Source organism: Gossypium hirsutum, chromosome A06, assembly GCF_007990345.1.
Source record: "Gossypium hirsutum isolate 1008001.06 chromosome A06, Gossypium_hirsutum_v2.1, whole genome shotgun sequence".
Taxonomy (NCBI): Eukaryota; Viridiplantae; Streptophyta; class Magnoliopsida; order Malvales; family Malvaceae; genus Gossypium; species Gossypium hirsutum.
In genome coordinates this window covers 12,404,587-12,415,225 of record NC_053429.1, presented here as the reverse complement: position 1 = coordinate 12,415,225, position 10,639 = coordinate 12,404,587, and positions in this window count along the sequence as shown.

Sequence of the window (10,639 nt, the reverse complement as noted above, 5' to 3'; positions counted from 1 at the left end):
AAAAATTAAGGTACAAGATAGCTAGCACTCAAAGCAACGATCACAAAAACATAAAAATCATCAAAAACCAAGCTAAAACCGTACCTTAATCAAAGCTTCAAGTTTCCAAAACCCGAAACACATTCAAGCTTTAATTTCTTAATCAAATTTGGAGCAAAGATGATGATAATGGACTCATGTCATGTTTGTTTTATTTTAATTATACATTAATTCTATTATTACCATTTTAACCCTTGTTTAAAACATATAATTCATATAATTCAAGGCCATTTATGTCAACCTCCACTAACCATGGTCTAATTACAACATAAGGACATTTCATTTAATAAGCCATGTCAATTAAACACTTTTAACAAGTGGAATGCAACTTTTGCATTTTACGCGATTTAGTCCTTTTTCTCAAATTGAGCTATTAAACGATAAAATTAGCTCACAAAATTTGCACACATATATAATCACATGTTGTAAACACCAAAAATAATAATATGAAAAATAATTTTCTGACCTCGGATTTATGGTTCCGAAACCACTGTTCCGATTTAGCTAAAACTAGGTTGTTACAAATCCCAAAAAACTCAATTAACAACTTTAACAAAACCTCCAAGAAATAATCTTTGGAAAATTACAGGATGAATAATGAATTTCCACAACTTTTTAAAGAAAATCAAGAAGAAAACTACTTCTAAAAATCACAAGAAAGAAATCTGCACAAATAAACCAACCCCTAGAATTGAAAACTTTATTAATGAAAACAATTGTGTCCCTAATGAGCAATGAAGAATCCTTTTATAGGCTAGCTAAGTACAAGATTTGTAATAGCCATTTTTTAGTGAAATCGGAATAGTGGTTTCGAGACCACAAATCCAACCCAAAATAAAATTTATTTTTATTTTATTATATGGTCCGGATTATGATAGACATGTCGTTTGAAAATTTGATATGAAAATTTTATCAATTAAGTGTTTAATTACGAGAAGAACTAAATCGCATAAAATACAAAAGTTGAATTCTAGTAGCTATAAGGATTAAATAGCTATGGAATTCAAATCTAGAGGTGCTTATATGATAATTAAACCATTAAAGAAAAGTATGTAGATTTTTGGTGACTCATCCATGGAAAAATTAGAAAACAGTAGAGACTAAATTGGAAATTGAAATAATTAATTGACTAAAAGATGATAAAAAGAAAATATCATCTTATTTTGTCATCCTCAACCCTAAAATTTATGGAAACCCTAAGAGAGAGAAGAAACTTTCGAGGCTTAATTGGGTAAGTTTCCTTGTCCCATTTCCAGTAATTGTGATATTATTTAAACCGGGATAGCTTAACCTATCTATTTAGGGGATTAATTTGAAAATTTATCAAGGTATGAAATTTGGATCATGGATGAATATGCTGAAAATTAGAAATTTATGGTAGAAAATGAAGGGTTGTTGATAGATAAACAACTATTACAAAGTGATTTTTTATGAAAACATGATTTAGGGACTAAAATGTAAAGTTGTGAAATTTGATGAAAATTTCTAAATTTTTATGAATACATGTGCTGTAAAATTTGTAATGGGATTTTGGTTAGGCTTAGAATAGGGGGTAAATTGCACAAGTTTCATTTTCCAAGCCTGGGACGAAATTGGAATTTATGGAAAAGTTAAGGCCAAAATGGTAATTTTGACTAGGATGTAAATTGAGTCCAAATAAGTATGAAATATGTGAAATTTATTATTAAATCTATTTATATAGATCTGGAAAACAGAAATTCGAGGCTAGACCGAGGAAAGAAAAGGTTTCGGATTAGTAGATTTTATACGCAAACAAGTGATAAGGTAAGTTTGTGTAACTTAATCGAGCTTTGGAATATGTTTAATTGAATGTTGTGTTTGTATGGAATGTGACTTATATTGATGTACATTATTTGAATGCAATAATGAAAAATTTAATACATGCTTGAAATGGTGAAAAAGGTTTAATTCCCGATTGAATATTGGATTCCGATAATTATATGTGCTTTCCCGAATTGAATAAGGTCATGCATTTGTTGCGAACAGGATTTAGCTCAGACGAGTAATCCTATGACCTTGTTATAAAAAGGATTTAGCCCAGACGGGTAATCCTGATATAATATATCTCGAGTATATGTTAAGATTAGGGTTTAGCCTAGTCTGGTAATCCTAATTAAGCTCTTTTGAGCATGCGTTATATAAAGGATTTAGCCTGGACTGGTAATCCTATTATACGACATGTGGCTCAAGAGTGTGTTCCTTGATTAAGTGCCTTAATGGGTACCCTCGAATAAGAATTGACGAATTATGGAACCGTACACCTCGAGTGTACTACTTGAGCATCCATCGGAATTTCAATGATTCAACGGACACAACTCTTGACATGGTATGAGAATTCTGAGATGAAATGATAATGACTTGAAAGAATATTGCATGATGAACTTATCAATGTTTACTTGATTGTTATGAAGATTTTGGTGACTAACATGTTTGATTGAATGCATGTGTTTGGGCAATATTGCTAATGGATGCCAAACATGATATTGTATACTTAGATTTAATAAACGGGATTTGTAAGTTTAGCTTCCATTATACGAACTTACTAAGCATGTAATGCTTACTTCATTTTATTTTCCCTGTTTTATGGTGCTCGAAAGCTTGCGAAGGTTGAAAGATCATTGGAGCATCGTCACACTATCAACTGGCTTATTTTGGGTATACATAGTAAAATCATTTTGGTATAATGGCATATATAGGACAACTTGGCCATTAGTGGCATGTTAATGATGCTTGTAATATAGCCATTGGAATGGCTAGTAATGGTTATTATGGTATGATTAAGTAGGTAATTATGATATAATAATATGTGATATGTTAAGTATATGTGATCAAATGATGTTAATACCTAAGTTAGTCCAAGGTAAGTTTATAAACACATATGCATGTATTGGTATACCATGATGAATGATGGAATTGTTTAATTTGAATGCTTGGAATGGTTGGTATTGGATGTGTGTTTCAAGTGCAGGTCTTGGGTGAAATTTTGGGTGAGAAATGAAGCTAGAAATGGCTTTATTTTGTCCACATGGGTAGACACACGGGCTTGTGTCTAGACAGTGTGTGACACATGGTTGAGTACATAGGCGTGTAGTTAGGTCGTGTGTCCCCTGCACCTAAATTTTGAGATACAAAATGCTCAGAACTGAGCAAACGGGCAAAGACACAGGCATGTGTCTCAACCGTTGTGCTACACGGCCTAGAACACAAGTGTGTGTCTTGGCCATGTGAAACCTGCACCTAAATTCGAAATGAATTAATTGACCACACGGCCTAGCACACGGGAGTATGGCATGGCCGTGTGCACAAGTTAGAAAGTTACATGGGGTCGAACATGGCCTGCAGCACGGGTGTGTCCTAGTGTCACACGGACGTGTCCCTTGGACCATATGGGCGTGTGAGACCTGCACCGTGGAAAATTTTTAAAATGTTGCAAAAAATTCTTAGAGTTCCCGATTAAGTCCCGACTCAACTCTAATGCTCGTATTGGGCCTTGAGGGTCCAATTAAGGGATGTTTCAAATAATCTTGAATAATGAATAGTAATTTACAAAAATTATTTGTAAAATCTTTTGAAAGTTTCGGTAATCCTCCAAAACCCTGTTCCGATGACGAATATGGGGTAGGGGTGTTGCATGATTATTAACGGCCTTTCACCTAAGTTTAATCGTGTTGTGTCTATTATAACCACCAGTCAAGTGCCTTTTGATTTACAAGGGATTACAATAGCCTTATTGGATGCCGAGGCTCAACACCAAGCTCCTTTCTCTCAAGTTCATGTTTTTGTAAATCTTGTTGTAATTAAGAAAGACACTCCATCGCTTCTTGCCTATAATAGTCAACCTCCACCACAGTCTTTTTGTTCCAATCAAGTTTCTTGGTTTGCTTGTGGTCATGGTGGCGGTCGAGCTCGTGCAAGTGGTACGTCTCGACTGCAATGTCAAATCTGTGGCAATATAACAGCCCGTTTTTAATGAAATCAAAACAGTGGTTTCTGAACCACAAATTCGAAGTTAAAAAAATTTATTATTATTATTATATGGTTTATAGTATGATAGAAATACTGTATAAAAATTTCGTTAAGAAATTTTACCGTTTTCATGCCTAATTTGATAAAAATGACTAAATTGCATTTAGTGCAAAAGTTGAGTTCTAATAGCTATAAGTATTAAATAGATATAGAATTTTAAATAGGAGGTCCTGATATAGTAAATAGACCATTAAAGTGGTTAGTAGATAAGTATGAATAGTCATCATTGGAAATTTAATGAAATATTAAGGTTAAATTTGGAAATTTGTGATAAATTGTAATAAATTAATAAAATAAAAAAATATCATCTATTATCATCATCTACCACCAAAATAAAAAAAAAAAGGTTATTTTGGTTATTTTTCTTGAAATATTAGCAAGCTTATTTTGCTCAAGTATATATTTTTGTCCCGTTTTTAAATATTTCTATGTTTCCAATATCGTAGTAGCTTAATCTAGTTAGTTCGGGGATTAATTTGAAAAGCTGTTAAAGTATTAGGGTTTTGCAATTGATGAGTATGCTTGAATTTTGAAGTTTTATTGTAGAAAATGAAAGGTTGTTGTTAGGTAAACAAATTTTATAAAGAGATTTTTGATGGAATTATCAATTAGGGATTAAATTGAAAAGATGATAAATTTATGGTAAAATTTAAAAATTTTATGAAATATATGGGCTGCTATTAATAGGTATAAAAATCGATTAGGCTTGAGTAAGGATTAAATTGTGTGAATTTCATTTTCCAAGTCTAGGGACTAAACTGTAATGAATTAAAAGTATAGGGCAAAATAGCAATTTTTCCAAAAAATGTGTTGGTCTAAATTGACTATGAATTATATTGAATTGAGTGAAATTCATTCGTATAGATCCGGTTAAACCTAGTACGGAGTTAGATCGAGATAAAGGAAAAATATCGGATTAGTCGCCTTCGTATCTACTTAAATTGTACATTTATATGTGTTAAATTGAATTTTTGTTTGTGAATTGTACAATTGCCATGAATAAATACTAGTTTTATATTCAAAAATTAGTGAGCCCCGTTTGAACCTTAAGAATCCGTAGGATACAAATGACATGTCTTTAAGGTCACTGATTTCAGCTCTTATGAGCTTCCCGTTCTTCGGCTCGCATGAGCTTCCCATTCTTCAGCTTGCATGAGCTTCCCGTTATTCAACTCAGAAGAGCTTATTGTTTACAACTCGTATGAGCATACATGAATATGAATTGACGAATTACAATTCAGTACACCTCATGTGTACTACCCGTGTATCCAACGATATTCTAAATGGTTCAACGGGCACAGTTTTGTTACAAGATTATATGAGTTTGATATGAACTATTATTGGTAATTATATAAAACACATGAAATGTGATTATTTGATGAATTCAACCATATGTGTTGCATCTTATATGTGATTTTCATGGCTAATATGTTGGTGATCATGTGTTTAGGCTTTTGGCCAAATTGGTTGAGATATGCTATGTTTACTTACCTACTGTATGGATATATGGTAAGTTAAATTCCGTGTTATACAAACTTACTAAGCTTAAATGTTTACTGTGTTATTTTTCTATGTTTTATAGTAATTCGGCAGCTCGTTTAGGTTGGAAACTGGTCAGAGTTATTTCACACTATCCATCAGTCTTTTTGGTATTTTCAATAAATTAATCTCGGATATAATGGCATGTATAGGTTATTTTGGCCAATGATGGCATATAAATGTTTTGTTGAGGTTCACCATGTATATGGCTTGTTTTTGGTATATTTTGATGTATATATAAGTGACCTTATCGTGTTTGAGGTGCGATTGATATAGTAGAATGAAAGAAAGTAAAATGTGGCTTGAATATGTATATATGAATTTTGTCATTTAGGTAAGTTGAGATACTTGGTTGATATGCCTTTAACTTGTCATTTGAGGTGCCTAAGGGCATATTGGTTCTATGTGATGATATTTCATGTTTAAGACTTGATTTTGGGTTGTTTTGAATGCCTTGTTATGGCTTGTTGATTTGCAAAAATGTTGGGTTAGGTTGATGTCAAATTGGGTGAGAAATGTGGCCTGGAAATTGGCCTATTTTTGTCCACACAGGCAGAGACACGGTCGTGTATCCCCTGTATCTTTTAAATTGCATAAGTTAGTATGCTCACACAACCTAGCACATAGGCATGTGGTTTGGCCGTGTGGCCCAAGTCAGAGAGTTACAAGGGCACGGACACGAGCTGAGACACGGTCGGGTGTCCCTATTTTGAATGCCCACACTGCCTAAGACATGGATGTGTCTCTTGGCCGTGTGAATCACATGACCGTGTGACCCCTGCAGCTTGAAAAATTTTAGTGTTTTTCGAAAAATTCTTTAAGCATCCAGTTTAGTCCCGACTTGTTTCTAAGCATATTTTGGGCCTCGAGGGCTCATATAAGGAACAATATGTTTGATTTCGATTAGATTATGATATGAATATATATGATGTGAAATGTTTGAAATTTCTGTCTATTTGTTCTGTAAACTCCAGTAATGCTCTGTAACCTTGTTCGTTTGATGGATATGGGTTAGGGGTGTTACATTTATTAGTATAAGAGCTACGATTTAGTCGATTCTTAGATTAACGTAGCATACACAAGTCTAGCTATACATGCCATTATATAACCCGTGATAGTGTGATATCTCCTGACTGTTTTAAAACATGTTTTATATAGCAATGACATCCAAATGAGTTGATTTCGATGAAGTAGAGAGTAACGCTCAAGCCTCCATTCAAGGAGTAGCTTCGAGTAGTAAGGGGCCCTTATCTAAGGGCCAGGGAGGAGAGGCTAAAGAAGCCTTCTTCCAGATGATGAATGAATGGTTCACAGAGTTTGTACGAACGAACCCGGTTGCTCAACAACCTTGATGGCGTGGTTTCGTGATAGGTTTTAAATATTTATAATTACTCGTTCTTGAACTAACTATTATCGCGATGTAGGCAAGTGTACCTATCGAACATTAGTATAGTTTTAGCAAGACCGGATTGTCGAACTCAAAGGAACTAAAAATACTAGTAATGACTGTCTTTTTATTATCTAGCCTAAGAATAAAGAGGTTTTATTTTAATTGACTAATTATCTAAACTAAGAACGCACAGAGAAAACAATTGGGGAATTGCTTTTGGGAAAAATCGATTGACTTAAGACAATACCTAAGGAAAAATCCACCCAGACTTTACTTGTTATTCTGGCTCCGAATCGGATGATTTATTCATTCAACTTGTTCCGTAGAGATCCATAAGTTATGTTATTATCCCTATTCAAGACTAATAACGTCTAATCCTTAGATTGAATAACCGAGACTTTTCTCTAATTAACACTCTAGGGTTGCATTAACTCGATCTATGAACTCCTTTATTAGGTTTCACTCTAATCCAGCAAAATCTTGTCACCCTATCACTAGGTGTGCAATCAACTCCGCTTAATTACGACGAATTTACTCTTAGACAGAGAATTTTTCTCCTCTAAATAAGCACATTAACTTGAATCAATATCCTGGAATATTAAAACAAGAATTAAGAACACATAATTAAGAACAAGTCAAATATTTATCATACGATTCAGAAAATAATAACAAGATTCGTCTTAGGTTTCATTCCCCTTAGGTATTTAGGGGTTTTAGTTCATAACTAAATAAGAAAACATCTCAGAAGAATAAAGAATACAAAACATAAAGAAAACCCAAAACTCCTAAAGGGAAATTGATGAGAGATCTTCAGTCTTGATGATGAATCCGGCTCCTGAGATGGATCAATCGACTTCCTTGGAGTAATTCCTTACCCCCTATTCTCCGTCTCCCTTTTCCTCCTCCTCTAGGGTGTATTTATAGGCTTTGGAATGCCTAAAAGCCCTCAAAATTGGCCTTTTCTGAATTGGACTCAACTTGGGCTCGGCAGGGACACGCCCATGGCACATGTCCGTTTTTGATTACTTCAGGCTGTGTTCGAGCCTACCTAATTGACACGGCCGTGTGGTCTGCCCGTGTGAGGAGGTCCAGGCCGTGTTGCTTTCGTACTTTGGCTCATTTTCTCCGTTTTTGGCCTGTTTCTCATTTTTTTCACTCTCCTATGCTCTCCTAAGTATAAAACATGAAATTAAAGCATTAGGAGCATCGAATTCACCAATTCTAATGATAAATCATTCATAAAATGCATTAAAAATGGGGTAAAAATATGTATAATTTACAGTTTATCAAATACCCCCACACTTAAGCATTTGCTTGTCCTCAAGCAAAATTCTCAACTCATAATCAAAATAAATTCTTCTCAACTTATAATTTCTATCGATAATATCTCACATTAATCTATAAGTAATCATACATTGAGAATTCAACTAAAAGAACATACAAGTTCCAAACATTCCAAGTTGAGCATTTTATTCATGCAAACATAGGTGTCTCCCCTCATCTAAGTAATTACCTTTGATTCAGAATATCACAGAGTTTTACATCCTCACTAAAGATTCACTCAAATTACTCAAGGTGTTTAAGGATAATAAATGAAGCACTCAATAGCTAATAATGAAAAGTCATTACCATAGGCTTGCATGAAAATCAAATCTCCACCACTATAGTTTAAGATGATACATCAATCAAAAGGTTTTTAGAGGGTTGTAATGAGGCTTGGTTAGGGGGTGTGGTCACAAGCTGAAAGAAAGGGTTAGAATTGAGATTGAATTGAAAAATTACCTAACTAGAAAAAGAGTTAATCTTCACTTGCATACAACAGAGCTTCTTCTCAGAATATGAAATTACAGATATGTATACATAGTTTTTTTTAAGAAGAAGTTAATAATCAAACAAGACATAGCTAAGCAATTTCTTCAACTCAAATCTCGACAAAAATAGGAATCAAATTAATTTAGGGGATTTTGACAATAATGGGTTAAGGGTTAATATTGAGGTTAATACAAGGAATGACTTGTTAGGCTCAAGGGGGTTTACTAAGAGATAATCGTGGAGGTATGTTTTTCATGGCATGAGTGGGTTAATCCTAAGTGCCTTAATCATTTTGACATATCAAATCAAATGGTGTGGTCTCGACATGCATTATCAAGCAAGTTCTAGAATAACAGTTCAATACTAACGCACTCAAAGCAATAATAAAACTGACCATGAAAGGATTAATAGATGCTCAAAAGGCTCCAAAATCTCACAAAAATTATGGCTTTTTGATGTTTAGACTCGTGAATTCCAATTCAAAGTAATACCTAGACTTAGGGAAACAACCTATAATTTTAAATTCTTAAAAATCAACTTATCATGCTTGATTCTCTAATGTCTTAAAGTTTAAATAATCAATGCATAAATCCCTATGTTTTAATTCAAGATATATCAATCAAAATCATAAATTAATTAAAATTTATCCTAAATATGATATGAAAGCTTTTCAAGAGAACAAGGCAATCATTTAGCGATTTTTCTGATAATGAAATAAATATTCCCCCCACACTTAAGACGTACATTGCCCTCAATGTACAACGATAGATATTAAAGTATAAAAATAAGATAGGGAGAGAAGTGAAACTTCCTGCATGATAAATTCCTCGAACCCGAGTTTGGGAGAGTAATCGGTTCGAGAGTGGAGAAGGATACTCCGGTGGTCGTAGAGGTTCATTAGTCCATAAGTCCTGTGCCAAAAGAATATTATATCTAGTGGTAGCTATGGTCGTGGTTGATCAAGACATGGCAGTCGTGGAGAACCTTTTCCGGTGGAGTTTTAGTTCCTATGTGACGATGAGCTTAAGAGCTCTATAAAACTATGATAAAATCAGGAACTTTTTAGGGGATATTAGGGAGAATAATTACTCAAAAATAAATAACCGAAATTAATAATTAAAAATAAAATTTCTAAAATCTAATAAAAATAAAAATTAGTTTCAATAAAAATTAAAAACATAAAATAATAAATAAATATTTTTAAACATCTTCATCGCTGGATGGTTTGCGAGGTGGGACTGGCAATGAGATGTGAAGGTGCTGACAGATCTGTTGTAGAGTAGCATCAATGTTGTCAAATCGTTGAAAACACTACTGCTCGAATCGGGTGAGGCGCTCAGAGATGTCAACATACGAAGCCGCCGCATGAACTGGACGAGAGGGTGGTGGTGGCTGAGTCGGTGGGTCCTCGTGCTGTGGGGGGACATCATCAGGAATGTCCTAGTAGGCCTCCTCCTCGGTAGATTGGGCGAGACGAAACTGGGGAGGGTAGGTTCCTCGGCGCTTCTCGATCATCCTCATGCTAAGCATGATCAAGATGCCTTGTGGAGACATCTGGCTAATGAAAGTGAGGGATGATTCTTGGGCCGCGGTGTTGAGGAGCCCGAAGTGTTGCGTCAGTTGAGTCATGTAGGGGCCAATGGAGATGACCCCCTTCCGATGCCGCTCCGTCTGGTGCTGAATCGCAAGGGCGGTGAAATAGGCAAGGTCGATGACGTACCCTTAGGACATACACCATAAGAAGTAGACGTCGTGGGTGTTGACCACGCCAGTGCTCTCTCGCCTCCCTGTAATCGTGTGAGCTAAAATAAA